This window comes from Podarcis pityusensis, assembly GCF_964106645.2.
Source record: "Podarcis pityusensis genome assembly, chromosome: 9".
Lineage (NCBI taxonomy): Eukaryota > Metazoa > Chordata > Lepidosauria > Squamata > Lacertidae > Podarcis > Podarcis pityusensis.
Window position 1 is genome coordinate 32,857,246 of NC_138034.1, and position 16,235 is coordinate 32,873,480.

Genomic DNA, 16,235 nt, shown 5'->3' on the forward strand with positions numbered 1-16,235 from the left:
CATGGCTTTAACTATATGGACCTTTGTTGGCAAGGTGATGTCTCTCAGATTGTTGTCTGACTGACTTTATTCATCACATACTTGCTATAGTCAATGCATGCCATGGGGGGTCCCTGAGACTGGGGCCACAATGAGAGTTCAACAACACTTGAAGGATCAAAGGTAAGCCACTCATGTTTTTGGTTCAGGTGGTGTTCGCTTGCACGGCATTTGTGCAGATGTTCAGTGGAATGATCTGGTCTTTGTTCCTGACTCCACCATACAGGCAGTGTGCTTGGATTCAGACTGCATGACGTCTTAGAAACCCATACCTGCTAGCTCCACTTTCTTGCCCCATAACATCCAAATTACAGTTGAAAATAGGTCTTGGGTTGTTGCCCTGATTTTTCCCATGGGTGTAGCGCTGTCTACAGCTGAAGGAACTTGGAGGCTCCAATTCATCACTGGGACTGAAAAAAACAAATTGGATGGCATAGTAAATATCTCTTTATCCTACCTGTGATATTTGTCATTTTCTTCTGTCTGATACACTGTATACTAATGGAGTTTTGTACTTTGCATTTGCTCCAAGCCTATTTGAGAGAGTGGAGCTGACTTCCCAGAAAGCAAAGTGCGGATTGTGCTGTAAGCCCTTTGAACTCCGAAAAATGAAAACAAAAACCATGGTGACCGGATACTTTACCTTTTAATAAATGGCCATCTAGTGTCTATTATTACTTTTCCTGTTATATTTTAGTCAGAAGCTCTATAGAGATGTGTCTGCCTGATGTAAGTAGGAGCCTTCATTTCATAGAAAATACGGAAAAGGTCATCTTGCTTCACACTGCACACCTTTAGGTTCAGGAAAATATGAAATTCAAGTGCTGAGTGGCTCTGGACCTCTTCCATAAAAGTGTCAAGAGGAAAGCTGTGGCCTTTAATGATCACAGACATCTATGCTCAATTGAGTGTGACTAGATGTAGCTGGAATTCAAACTGAATCTCCTCAGTGAATTGTCTGCTGATTGAGATGTAGCTCAGCGAGAGGAGAGAGAGAGAGAGAGAGAGAGAGAGAGAGAGAGAGAGAGATGTTCCCAAGAGAATATATCTGTACTGAGAGAGCAAATGTAAAACCTGATTTGAGGCTAACAGTATTCCTCAGTTAGGTAATTTGAAAAACAGTGGGAAAGAAAGAATGGGGGATTTTATAGGGGGACAGGGGAAAGCTTAGGTACTTGTTTTTAGGCTAATATGTTTTTACTTACTGCCCATGAAAATACACTCAAAGAGAATGCATTTGCAAACCAATCCTCTGCATGCGTCCTTGGAAATAACTTCCTCTGAACTCAGTGGAACTTACTCCTGAGCAAGCATTACTGGATTTCAGCCTTTCTGTTTCATCCCATTCAAGAACACATCCATTTAATTGGAAAATCAGCATTCTAAACTTACCAAGCCTTACAGAGCTCTTCCTCTTCTTTGTTCAGCATATCAGCCTTTGAATGCAACTACTTGTGGTTGACTTTTATGTTGTAATGGGGCAGTGTGTGTTTTTGGGCCATTACTGTTCTACTTTAGTTGGTTTTGGGGGTTGTTTTTAGGTTTTAATATTTTATGAACTTTGTGTTGCTGTTTCATGTTTTATCGTTCTGGTATGCCATTCTGAGTGCCAATTTGGCAGAAAGGACAACTTATAAATGTCTGGCAAATGTACATGCATAAAGTTAATGTAGACTTCTATGAACTACTATGATGATTTCATCTAGTGACGAGAAACTCCTCTTGGCTCAGTTCAGAATTGGCTTGGCAATTACAAAATTTCTTGATGAGATTTGGGAAGAAAGCACTTCTGTTTTACAAGGTGCTGATAATGTTGGTGAAACCTTTCTAGCTTTGTTTTCCTAGAATCATAGAGTTTGACGGGGTCTTGTTATATGCTGTTTATTATGTTCTATGTTGTAAACTACTCTATGGTCTTTTGATGAAGGGTTGTACATACTTTTTCTTTTCAAAATTCATCTGTTTTTGATCTACCCCATGCACGGACAATAATCACAATTCAGGTTGATACCTACAAGTGAGGCATCAACTGCAGGAATTCACATACTGATCACTTTTATTCTAAACACACTTACAGGGTCAGCCTGGGGGCAATAGCAAGTCACCACCACATTTTCCTGTCCACTATTGTTTGAGATCTCTCCAAAAACAAGTAACCTACCTATGAAATACTTTGTGATTCACTTCCAAGTTTGGCACTGCAGTAATTGGGAAAACAATGTGGAAAAACTGCTATTTAAGATCCCTCTGGTTAAAAATGAGTTACAATTGAGTTAAAATTGTTGGAAACAAAGTAATAACAATAAGTTGGAGGATTGTTGGAGAGATTACCAAGTAACCAGAGTCCCTCTAGGGGGAAGTCTGTGAAATTACAATGGCTGTGGATGGAAAGTTACTGGTGGAAATCGAAAGAATGTTTCATTTGGTGGGAATCTTACAAGAGCAGAGATTAGCTATGAATAAACAACTCATGACCTTGACTTCTGGAATAAGCAGCTCTGCTGAATGTATTGAGGACCTGGATGAGAAAGAATCCACAGCCGCATTGGAAATGATAACTAAAGAAGAGGAAGAGACTAAACAAGAAGAAGAGAAAGTAAAGTTGGAAAGCACCAACCAGGAGTTGGCATCTGTGGAATATAAACAAGGAGACCTTTGGATTTCATCTACCACAAATCTGCGAAAGATGCAAAAGATGAAGGAGGAGGACCCGGGAGCTTATGGAATACAGGAACTTAAAATAAAGAAATATGAGGGGGGCCTCCACTTTGATTTTGAAGATGCAGATTTTGTGGAAATTTTCCAGCAGTTGCTTTCAAATATTCTGGTGAGAAGAGAAAATGGTTGGATGGTGACAGAATTCTTTCGAGATTCGAGGGCCGACATAAAGGATTACCAACAAGACCGGCGGAGAGGGACGGAAAGAGACTTGAAAGCCTCGGACGTGAGGAACCCAGGCTGAGAACTGATATTTTGGACATGTATTGGGAAGGGACGAAAACCGGGGATGGGAGGGAGGGAAGAATAGAATTCTAAAAACACTCAAGACTTTTGGGTTTGGTTAACATGATTTTTATTTAAGACAAATTGGGAAATCAATGGAAGAGAATTTGAGTCCAACTTAGGAAAATTTACTTTATTTGTATTTATAAATTTTAAGATGATTAAGAAGAGAAATACCAATTTGCTGACACAATTTTGGGAAGTGGGATGCATGAAGGGGGGTGGGGGGAAGTCTGGGAGCAAGGATAAGAAAGTGGGATTTTCTGAAACTATACATGTTTTTGTCTTTGTCTTTTTTGTGTGTATTTGTCTTTATAAAAGGTGAAAAGCCAATAAAAATTTCTATCGTGAAAGGCATGGCAAAAAAAAAAAAAAAAAAAAAAAAAGTAATTGGGAAAACAACTGTCTCGAAACCCCAAGGACATCCCCTTCAGGCTCTTGGAAGGGTTTCCATGCAAGCTGGAAGAGTAGCAGTGTTTGCTCAGCTAATATTCTGGGAATTGGTGAGAGATGCTGCACTACCCCACATGTCAGCTGTTAGGGTGTGAGGCTGAGCATCTCAACAATGCCCTGCTGCCCCTCTGGTTCATGAGGAGACCCTCCCCTGGGATGGATCTCCTCATAAGCCAGGAGGACTCTGCAGGGTGTTCCCCATTTCCAAGTACCACTTCTGGGTACTTAGCACCATGCATGTGTATGGTCACAAGCAAATGGATCACATATAAATGGGGTGTTGCCTATACATAACAAGGATACCAGATACATGTCGTGGGGGAGAGAATTGGGAGTTTAGGAGCTGGCTTGCCCCAAACTTACAAGTCTGGTAGAACAATCCATCTAGGATTCTTGTCTTGAGGGAATGTTACTATAAGGTAAGATACGTTACAAAATCATGTATGATAAAGCTATAAAAAAATAAGAAGAGAGAGAGTGGCTGACAGACAACACATTCATTAGTTCTGTGTCAGTCTACAGGCATATGGATGCTTCAAGCACAACTGTTCATACTTGACTGATTAGATTGATTTTTTTAGCTGTTGTTACCAAACTCGACTTGAAAACTAATACAATAAAATACTGCTGAACTTGGAAGAAAGCAGTAAAGGAAGTACCAATGTATAATCTGATAAAGAATGAGAGAGTTCTCTTTTCACTGGTTTCCATTTGGGCTTGACAGCTGTCTTTTTGTCTCAGCCAAACTAATAAGCAAGCAGCTTATAAAAGAAATAGTGCTGATCCGGTAACATTTTGTGATTTAGAGGCAGCGAGGCTGCCAGGCTGTAGCTTCTTGATTTCGGTTTGTGGCACTTTCTTTGTATTGTGATATGTTAACAACAGTTGCCTCCAGGGCTTTTTTTTCAGGGGGAATACACAGGAACTCAGTTCCAGCACCTCTCAGGTGGGTGCCGGCATCCTCAGGTGGGTGCCACTGCCATTCTAAGAGAAGAAGGAAAGTGTTCATGGTGAGTTTCGGCACCTCTTTTTCTAGAAAAATAGTACTGGCTGGGGACACGAGTGGTGCTGTGGGTTAAACCACGGAGCCTAGGACTTGCCGATCGGGGGGTTGGCGGTTCGGGTCCCCATGATGGGGTGAGCTCCCATTGCTCGGTCTCTGCTCCTGCCAACCTGGCGGGTTCGAGGGCGCGTCAAAGTGCAAGTGGATGGGTGGGTGCCGCTCCGGCGGGAGGGTGGACGGCATTTCCGTGCGCTGCTCTGGTTTGCCGGAGGTGGCTTGGTCGTGCTGGCCACATGGCCCGGAGGCTGTATGCCGTTTCCCTCGGCCAGTGGGGCGAGATGAGCGCCCCAGGGTCGGCCACGACTGGACCTAGTTGTCAGGGGTCCGTTTACCTTTAAAGAAAAAGAAAAATAGTGCTGGCTATTACAAGCTTTCCAGTCGCCCCCCCCCGACCAAAACTGTGTTTTTGACAACTGTGGGGTAGTCAGCAATGCAACGGCTGCAGTTTTCACTTCCATGAAGATGGAGCGATAGGCAAATCTGTTCCTTCCCAAAGCCTTATGTTTTTACAAGATGGATTTGCCATCACCAGAAACACAATTTGGAATGATGTTATGCTATAATACAGTTCACTGTTGGGGAAACACAATTTGGAATGATGTTATGCCATGATACAGTTCACTGTTGGCAAAACAGTGGCAGTCCCAATGGCATTGTTTTAAATCAAGAAAGGGGCAAATAAACCAGCTGTCACTGCTTTTCCAAGTAAACTCCACATTCTGAAAATCTGTAGATTTTCTCTAGTCCTGTTCTTCCTTCAAAGTAGTTGAAATTGTCTCCCATTTTCTTGGGCGTTGGAACAACCACACATGCTTAATAGCATTTCATTTTATATCATGGTCCTTTATTAAATTTGTAACCTCTTTAATCCTATCCATTATTGTCGTCTTTAATTCCTTTCCCTGACATGTTTTACTGCTTTAAAACACAAACTAATAAATCCCATATTTAAGATTGCCTGTGTGTTTTTTCTGCTCACATGACAACTCATTTTTAGTGGAGGTACCTGAATTAAGAGCGCCATAATTACATGTCCAGATCATATTGCTGTGGGAGGGGTTTTTGGGGGGGGAGGGGGGAGAAACACTAAACTTTGCTATGATTTATTTACTAAGGAATGTCTTTAGAACAACAGAAACCAGGTGACAGTTTTCTCACTTAGGACTCATCCATCATTGCCTTGAACCTGTCAGCCTGTGTAACGCTGTCTTGATTTGCTGTAATTATTCACTCCTTTAAATCCCAGGTTGCTTAAAGATATCATTAAGTCTCTGGAAGGAGATGAATTTAATCCATTTCTGTGAAGCAGAGTTAAAATTATTTTAGTTAAATATGCCTAAGATTCTGAACGTAATTCTTTTTATAACCACACACACACACACACACACACAGAGAGAGAGAGAGAGAGAGAAGTTCTTCAGAGAAATAATAGACTGTTGGAAAAGGTGTGGGTTCATTTTACACAAGCACATGCATAAGGAGACTTTTCTTCACTATTAATAAAATGATCGAGGACAATAAATCTCTTTGAGGTGGTTTGCTTGTGCCTTGACAATTTATGCCACCAAATAAAAAGCAATGTAATAAATTCAAATATGTGGTGTAGCAAATCATGTCTCATGATTCAGCCTAAAGGCTGATCTTAAAATTCTTACCCATGTCTGTGCTCCATATGGCAGACATAATATTTAATAAGTTCTCTACCCAAGTGCCAGCCTATGGTCGTGCCTATGGAGAGAGCAGAAGCCATAGTTAACTGGTAAAGAACATGCCTCACATCCATTCCTTAGAATCTCCAGGTAGACTGAGAAATATCCTGTCTGATAAACCGAAGATGTGCTGCCAGACAGTACCGGCAGTCAGTGGTGTTGTGTTCTTTATTGACACCTGGGGCCCAAATCAGCACTGACTGTTTAGGACATTATCTGTGCTACAACATTAGTGGCATGGATGAGCAGTAATCTACAGTAGAGAAGAATGAGAGCTGTTGAATGGAGTAGACGTTAAAAACATATACTGTATACACATACATGCACATATACATATACTATGTACACAGGCATCTCACTAGCTGCATGTGATGAAGGGCAAAGAGGAGCAGCGGTAGAAACAGGGCAACTATCAGCTGAAACAATAAATGAAACTGATAAAAAAGGATTCAAGTGATTCAAAGAAAAACTCGGGTGCTATCATCATCTTGAGAACTAAGAGACAGGCCTTTTCTGGAGTCATCTAAGATTATATATGTCCTCTGTTTGAATTGTGCTATTTCAAGTCTTTTACTTCCCCCAAAATGCTCTTTCAGGAAAAGGTTTTCCATAGTGCACCGAGATTGATAACGTCTATGTTATAGATATAAAAATGGCTCAGTTTCGTGTAATCTCTTTTACAATCTTGTTAGCCTTGTTTTCAAAGGCAGATAGTTATCTGAGCACTATCTTGAATTCCCTCAACGGAGCCCTGGTTTCTAACTGTACTTCTGGAAAAACCGCTTTTAAAACATCTAAGGGCCAGGCGGAGATTCAAAGGTACCGTTTACCCCTGAAATGTTGAGAAGACATATTTCTATGCTGAGGTAACTTGCACCCAAGTGTGCAGGCTTGGCCCTGTGATTGAGGGGGCCAGTGCCACACGATGTGGTCAGGTCATGCACACATATCCTGCTTTCTAATCCTCAAAGTGGCTATTGAAATAGTGCGGCAAAAATATCAACCAGACACTGAAAACTGCGTCCTAAAAGCCCAAATGATGTCCCCAATTTCAACAGCTCTACTAAATAGGACAATATTCAACATTTCCTAATTATCAGGAGAGGAGTAGCTAAGTACTCCCTAGATAGGGAGTTAGAGAGGCAGCATGTCAGTACAGAACATGCTTGAGAATGTGCTGCCTCTAAACATGCCCCTTGGGGGAAAAATGGGAGAGACCAAAATTATGAGTCCTCTGAGGGACACAGATGGCTAATGATGAAATTGCTGTAAACCACATGAGCCCATGGGGTAGGCCAGAGTATCACTCTAAAGCAGGGCTGGGAAAATATTTTCAACCTGAGGGCCAAAGCCCCTTCTGGGCAAGCTTCTCAGGGCCACATGCAGGTGATTGATGGAGCCAGAGGGAAAAGTCAGGTGAGCAATGGGTGGAAAGTATACCATTGCACAGGAGACCAATTTCTATGTAGATGCACACACCTTCCGTTGTCCTTTATCCAAACAAAAAAGAAACATTACTGGAGTCCAAAGACGTCAGGCAGGGGGTGCAGCAGGCAGGGGGGTGCAGCAGGGTCAGTGAGCCCCTATACCCATTCCTGTGGGTTCAGATTCTTTGCAGGTAATGGCGGCATGAAGACATGAATATGCCCTTCTATAAAAGGGGATTTTTTTCCAATAATAATAAGCAACTGAAATTACTAACTATGACCATATTTTAAAAATCTTCTCATTGCTACTACTACCTATTTACATAATTGGGCTGTTCCTATCGGAAGGATCATTCAAGCTTTATTCAGTGAATATGCAACATCTGCATTTCTCTTTGCTGGGCTCTGCCTTACTACCTCAAACAATCAAAGCTAGACACATTATACATCTGCCATTTTTTATAATCTAAACTGCCTCAAGTAGGAGCAATGCATTTATATTTTATAATGAAGAGAGAGTCGCTGAATGCCAACTAGTAGACACAAAAGATTATCTTCTGGATTTGCCAAGCTTTGATTGTCAGACATTAAATTTTTTAGCAGCCACTTCAAATGAATTATTGATGTTTGCACCATTTGGAAAAAATGGATCACATTACCGGAGTAATTAGCACCCTGCCACTTCTGCCTATAACATTCAATGTGTCACGAGTGAAGCCAGCCTTGAACTTTCAAAATAAACAAATGACTGCCTTCATTTGTCCTCCATTAATATATCAGGGCTCAACAAGGCTATCAACATGGAGGGTACTAACCATGATGGTTGCACTCTACCTTCACTGCTGGAGGCACTATGTCTCTGAATACCAGTTACTAGGAATCACAAGTAAGGAATGTGCTTTCTTTGCTTATGTCCTGATTGTGGGCTTCTCCTCTGCTTGCCCACTGTCAGAGCTGGATGTTGAACTACGCAGAGCTTTAAGCCTGAACCAGCATGACTTTTATTATGTAATGGTTGGGTTCAACTTTACAAGTGCAACTACAGAAAACTAGAGAAACATGAGAGTTTGCCATCAAAGCAGTATTTCCTTCAGGATAGTAATATAATCCAAGTTTTGTGGTGCTCTTCTGTGAAGAGAAAGCATCCTTCTGTTTGGAGGGCGTTAGCAGAAGGGAAAGGGAGGAAGGTTTAAAAAATATATTTTATTTTATTTTGGCTGGTTAACTACCCCACCTTTGCTCCCTTCTGCAGGGGAAATAGTTGCCAGTAGACTAGTCTCTGAGGTAAGTGGAAACAGCCCTTTGTCAGGTGGGGGAGCTTCCCAGGAAAACCTGGAAGATTAAGTGGAGAGAGGCAGGCAGAGAAAAGGTGGATAATTGAAGAGGGAGCTGAAAACCAACCCTACAAGAACAGAGTATGTGGAGAAGATGTGGGCCTGTGTGTGTGTGTGTGTGTGAGAGAGAGAGAGAGAGAGAGAGAGAGAGAGAGTGAAATCAGGAGAACTGTTTAGTGAAAATAGGTTGAGAATGTGGCGTTAATGATCATAAGAGCAAAGACAAAATCATTTGTTTAGAAATACATTCATTTTGTTACTTGCATAATTTCCTTGGGAGTGCTTCAAGGGACAATTAAGATTTTTTAAATCCTTTTTGGAAGTCTTGGCAAATAACAAACCTTATTGCAAATGACTTTCACATTTGTTCCTACTTGAGAGCAGACATACAAATGGATGTGTTATGTGAGTGAAAAATCCATAAAGGAAATGCTAAATTCAGATGGTGGAACTAGTTTGCCTTATTTCTAAGCAGCCGCTCTGCCATGATCACAAAGGACAGTAATGTAAGTCCACAGGTCAAGGCAAGAAATCTTCCAATTTTATGTAAATTGTTTTAGTCAGTCAAGGTGTTCTGGCTCATTCTACGTTTTTACTGTAGCTTTTTTTGGGGTGAGCCTCTTGCCTAGTCCTGTTTGAAATTAATATCTGTTGGGCAGATCTCCCATAGAACTTAATGGGAATCATCCCCTTTCATGACAGTGGACCTGCACAGTAGAAGATACCATTATACTATGAACCTTGGTTTCTAAAGTTGGTTATAAAAGCATCCTTGTTCGGACCCCTAGTTTCCCCTGCTGGCCTATGGGATCTAATCTAATTGACCTAGAGTCATAAGTTCATTTATACTCTGCCCTTTATCTAGCTAACTTGAATTGACTTCCTCTGCAAGACTCATATAGTCTTTAATTTCCATTCACATCATTATGTAGCGTGATGCTGATATATCCTTTTATGGCTGTTGATGATGTATTGCACTCCTGTCCAACTTAGAAACGGAGGAAAGTGAGCAGCGCTGGAAGCCAACTATCTCACCCACATAAAATAGATGGTGCTGTAAGAAACAAAGAGAGTGTTATGATGAGCTACTGCTTTTATTATTGCCAGAGCTATCCTTGGAGCAATCACCTCTTTCATCATATTCAACTCAATGTATTATTGGCAGAACAAGCTATGCAAGCGTGCTGCCAAAGGACAAAATAGAAATGATTCTCTGACTTCTCATTGTCCCTTTGGAGACATTTCAGCATTCATATTTAGAATAATTTTAAATACAGGTGTTGGAGTGCTGAATTTTCTACCATGCAACCTAAAGTGGAAACATGATATAGGAGGAAAGTACCTAAGAACATAAGAAGAACCTGCAGGATTGGGTCAATGGCCCATCTAGTACAATGTTCTTTTCTGACAGTGGCCAACCAAATGCCTATGGAAAGCCTGCAGCAGAACCTGAGAGCAACAGGAGTCTCTTCTCCTGTGGTTTCCAGCAACTGCTATTCAGAAGTATGATGCTTCCAACAATGGAGGTAGAACGTCTCCATTGTGGTTAATAGCCACTGATAGTCTTATCCTCCAAGAAGTTGTCAAATCTTCTTTTGAAGCCATCCAAGTTGGTGCTTTCCTTAACTCATAGGTCTGAAGAGCATTCAGGGCTATCTGGTTTAACAACTTCTACTAAATCATAACCTACTATGCTACTTTCAGGAAAGCATCCCTAGCAGACAGCTACGACAGGAAAAAAAGTGTAACTTATAATAACCTAAATTATGATCTCCCTCAAGCAAGAGAGTGGAAAATCTAGCATTGTCCAAAAACATCTGCCAGTTTTCATAGCTTGAAAACCATTCATTTTTAAAGGAATCACAGTATTGAAAAATGTACCTGGAACATCCATTTGTGTTCATGTTATGAATAATGATGCAAAAAAATTGCTATTTCCTCATCTTCCCTGATCTGATCTCTATCCCAAAGAATTTCTCTCATTTCCACCTTCATTTCCTTCCAGGCACCTGGAAATCCAACGACTGGATTTGGGGCTTTAATAAAGTGTAACTAATCTTCCTAGAGCAATTTCTATTGTTATCTTTGGGTACTAATGCTGTTTCTTGCAAGGCAAAGTTTCATGTAGGATAGGAATTGCACTATTTATCAACCTCTTCCTTTTAAATCAAGGAAAATAAAGGGGTTGGTAAGTAACACATCACTTTCTCTCCCTCCTCTCTGTGCATTTTGCTGTTCAGCTAATGGAAATGGAACTTGGAGCCTTAGGGCTCAATGCTACAAACTGCTACACTGATCTGAAACTATTTAGGAGGAGTGCAATAAAGAATATAACTTTTGTGACATTTGTTTAGTTCAGCAATTCCCAAAATGTGTGTCACCATGCTTGATGTATCTACCACTCTTAACACATCCAAACAGAGAGTCAGCTTGGAACTCTGAACTTCTCTATCTTTGAAAATATATAGGCAGTGACAAAATTCTCAAAGGATGGAATGAAGGTGTATCAGGAAGCCCATGGTAAATCCCATTGTCAAGATCTGATCTGATAGACTAGAGAAAGATGCTAAGAATACAATGGGTTGTATTCAAACTAGCTTTTACTCAGAGCAGACCAACTACAGCAGACCAACACAGCTACCTACTTGTAACTGAAATTACTGTCCTTCAGTTAGTCCTGTCCATTCATTGAAAAAGCTCTACTCTGAGTATAACTGGGCTGTCTCATAGTTGCATGTATATAAAACTTCCGGGGGAAATTCTTCCACTGTCAAATAGTTCTAACTGTCAGAAAGTTCTTCCTGATATTTAGTCGGCATCTCCTTTGCTATAACTTGAATTCATTGGTTCGGGTCCTAACCTCCACAGCAGGAGAAAACAAGCTTGCTCCATCTTCCATGTGACAGTCCTTTATATATCTGAAGATGGCTATTCACCTCTCAGTCTCCTCTTTTCCAGGCTAAACATACGCAACTTCCTCAACCCCATAAGGCTTTGTTTTCCAGACCATTTATCATCTTGGTCATCCTCCTCTGCACACACTCTAGCTTGTCAATATCCTTCTGAATTTGTGGTGCCCAGAACTGGGACAGATTAGAGTAGCAGCTAATCTAAGGCAGGCTTCTTACATATATGGTGGACTTGTCCAAAGATAATAGGGGATTATCATCTCCTTTATCTATTCTATCATGTCTAACTATTAAATACACTTTTCCTCTTGACCCCTTAGTTATTTTACAGGGATATGCAACCTACTTTAAGATTAACATGGCTGATACAGTGGTACCTCTGGTTACAAACTTAATTCGTTCTGGAGGTCCAGTCTTAACCCGAAACTTTTCTTAACCTGAGGTACCACTTTAGTTAATGGGGCCTCCCGCTGCTGCCATGTCTCTGCCGCGCAATTTCTGTTCTCATCCTGAGGTAAAGTTCTTAACCCAAGGTACTACTTCTGGGTTAGCGGAGTCTGTAACCCGAGGTGTTTGTAACCTTGGTACCACTGTACATTTACATTTTTTTTAAAAAGACAAACAAAGTTGCATATGAACTAAAACTGGTCAACCCTGTTTATTTATTTCCATTACATAATTAAAGATAGCCATCCGCTGATCTATCATGAACGTCTCCCATCTTATTCAGCCTCAATTGATTTTTGTTAACATTCTGTGTTACACAGCTGTGTGACAGCTAACGGCTCTATTGGGCTGTTTCCTGTTCAGGCTTAACTTGGATGAATTTCAATGAATCTTTGCATTTTCTTCAAGTGCTTTCCACTTTACTCTTTTAGATTCCCCACCCCCATATAGCAAAATTCTGGTCACTTTTCCTGCAGGCGTTCTGTGTCCTTTCAAAGCCAAATGTAGTAACATAAAACAATTTTGTTTTGCTTACAATGGTGCTACTTACACTCATGAGAATTTCAGTCCTTCACACTGAATGATAATGTTATGCCTAGGTACTCCCCAGTGCTTGGTTTACTGTACCTGCCTAATTTATTTTTTAAGGATCAGTCCCTAGATAGGCCATGTGATCCAAAATACTATTTAACAATTTTTGGTCTTTCTCACTATAGAGCCAATAGCAGTAGGGTGAGAAGAGCCATTTGTTAGTTAGAGTAGCTCACAAGACTATTTCTTTGTCTCGATACACACCCTCCTGCACCAGTATCAATATCTGAGCAATAATTAAAACCCCAGGAATAAAATGCTGGTGTTCTAAGCAGGCACAGTCTAGATTGCCCACATAGCCAAATAAATTTTATTCAGTAGGATTTCCCATTAAGGCTCAGGAGTGTAGATGATTCCATGTCCTGGTAGGATTCCATTCATCAATGTTTTAAATATATCTTTTTTTTCACCACAGCAATGGTTTTTTTCATCATCATTAATGATTCTTTGATCCATTCATTTTGCTTTCCATACAGCTCTGCTTCTATCATCATAGCTATCTCAGGAAGAAGGAATCTTCAGCTCAATTCTTCATGTTTCCATATCACTTTGTGAAAAAAAACATTAAGTCTTCATGAAAATGCATCAGCATATTTGGTATTTTGTTTTCACTAATATATGCACCTAGAAGCACACTTTATCCCAGTTTACACATTGTTGTGCACATTAGTTGGTTGGAAAATTGCAAAATCCAGAAAGTTGCAAATTTTGAAGGATGGCTGTGTTTCAATTTGTCTATTCATTCAGAAAATGTGAACTGAATTAAATTTTCCCCTCATCCCAAGTCTTGTCCCACTGTTAGAAGACCAATGGTAGCAGCTATAGAAAGGAATCAGAGCTTTCCCCTACTAGTCATCAAGTAATATCCAGATTGCTACAGAATCCAAGCCAGTTTACAAGAGTCCAGATGTGTGTGTTTAAAATAATTCTATGCAATAGTGCCCTGTTATTTTTCTGCCCCCTCCCTCATTAAAACCAGGCATGCATTTCTCAGCAATCCTTTTGCTAAAAGTGATTTTCATCCTGTATTTTCCCTACCTCCTTCAATTTTCCATCTTTAAGTAGCTTATAATAATAGAGTCAGATAAAAAATTTTGTCACTTCTCTTATAGTCAGAACTTATGGACCACTTTTACTCATGGCTAGAGATAATGCACAAATGGCTATACTTCATAATTTCTTAGAAACCTGCTGCTTTAATGGCAATGTTCCAGCACTGACACACTCTGCAAAAGTTTGAGAGGACTGTGAATAAAGCATAATAATAGTAGAAATAATGAGGCCATTTTTTGTTATTACTGTGTAATAGAACATTAGCACTGGGGACCAAATAAAAGTGTTTGCTTCCAGTTAGTTGAGGGGTCGGCTCTTTACATGTAACATGATCACCGTAGGAAATCTGTGCATATAGGATACAAATTTGACTTGGTCCTGGACCATGACGTTCTGTTACTTGTAGTTGCATGTGCTAACATAAAAAAACCTAAGATCATGGCCACTGGTCCCATCATCTCCTGGCAAATAGAAGGGGAAGAAATGGAAGCAGTGAGAGATTTTACTTTCTTGGATTCCATGATCACTGCAGATGGTGACAGCAGTCACAAAATTAAAAGACCCCTGCTTCTTGGGAGAAAAGCAATGACAAGCCTAGACAGCATCTTAAAAAGCAGAGACATCACCTTGCCAACAAAGGTCCGTATAGTTAAAGCTATGGTTTTTCCAGTAGTGATGTATGGAAGTGAGAGCTGGACCATAAAAAAGGCTGATCGCTGAAGAATTGATGCTTTTGAATTATGGTGCTGGAGGAGACTCTTGAGAGTCCCATGGACTGCAAGAAGATCAAACGTATCCATTCTTAAGGAAATCAGCCCTGAGTGCTCACTGGAAGGACAGATCCTGAAGCTGAGGCTCCAATACTTTTGCCACCTCATGAGAAGAGAAGCCTCCCTGGAAAAGACCCTGATGTTGGGAAGGATTGAAGGCACAAGGAGAAGGGGACGACAGAGGATGAGATGGTTGGACAGTGTTCTTGAAGCTACCAGCATGAGTTTGACCAAAGTGCGGGAGGCAGTGGAAGACAGGAGTGCCTGGCGTGCTCTGGTCCATGGGGTCACGAACAGTCGGACACGACTAAACGACTAAACAACAACAACAAGGTACCTCCTAGCAGTCTGATGGCACTTTCTATAGTTGGGATCCCATGAACTATGTGACTAAGTTCTACATGAGCAATAGAGGTGTGGACTCTTATTGCTTGAACACCAGCCTTTATGCTACATGGAACAGAGGAAGCTGTCTTACAATAGGCCAGGCTATTTGGTCATCTACCCCAGTATTACCTCCTTTCACTGGAGAAGACAGGGATTGAATATGGACCTTACACATTCCAAGTCTGTTCTCTGCCACAGGTCTATGGGCCCTTCATACATGGCCATTAGGAAACTGCCTCGTACCAAGTTAGTTTATCTAGCTCAGTATTGTCTACCATGACTGACTGCAGTCAATGTAGGGTTTCAGACAGGTATCTTTCTTAGCCCTACTAAGATTGCATTTTCTACCATACCACAAAACACTTTTTTTTTGGTCTGAATAAAGCTATCGTGTCAACATATAGATTGTTAAATTTTTCATATTCCAATGCAACAGAAAACATTTTATAGATAAACCAATTCATGTATTTATTTTATTTTATTTTTCTAGGCTTCTTCACAGTAAAATGATTTTGTTTCCGTTTTTCAGTAAACCTCATTTAATAAGATAAGCTGGCAGTCATTCACTCTTTTTCCAAAAGTAGGCACAAATATTTTTCCCAGATGCAACACTTCATAATGAAAATCATCTGAATGATGTGTAGAATATTTGTGAAGTAGACATTTAGAAACTTTTTCCAGGTGTCCCAAATTTTAGAACTGAATTGAATGCAAACAGATACTATTTATCGTTTAGCTTCATTTTCCCTTTCGTTGTCATGGGGTTGCAGCATTTATCAGAATTAGTCTTCCATTATCTCCGCACCCCAGTATATTCTCCTCCCCACACTCCCCAATGCTTTAGCCAATGCTTTAGCACAGGTTGCAATTGCCCTTCTTTCTTAAAAATAAATTTAAAAATCAGATAACATAATAAGAGTCACATAAAGAGAGCTGTTGGTCAAAATTAACTGGAGGAAATGTGAGTGATTCCCACAGGATCTTGTGTTTTACAACTGTTTTCACTTCATATGATTTCAGAGTGGATTTTGTAGTCCCCCCCCCCGAAAC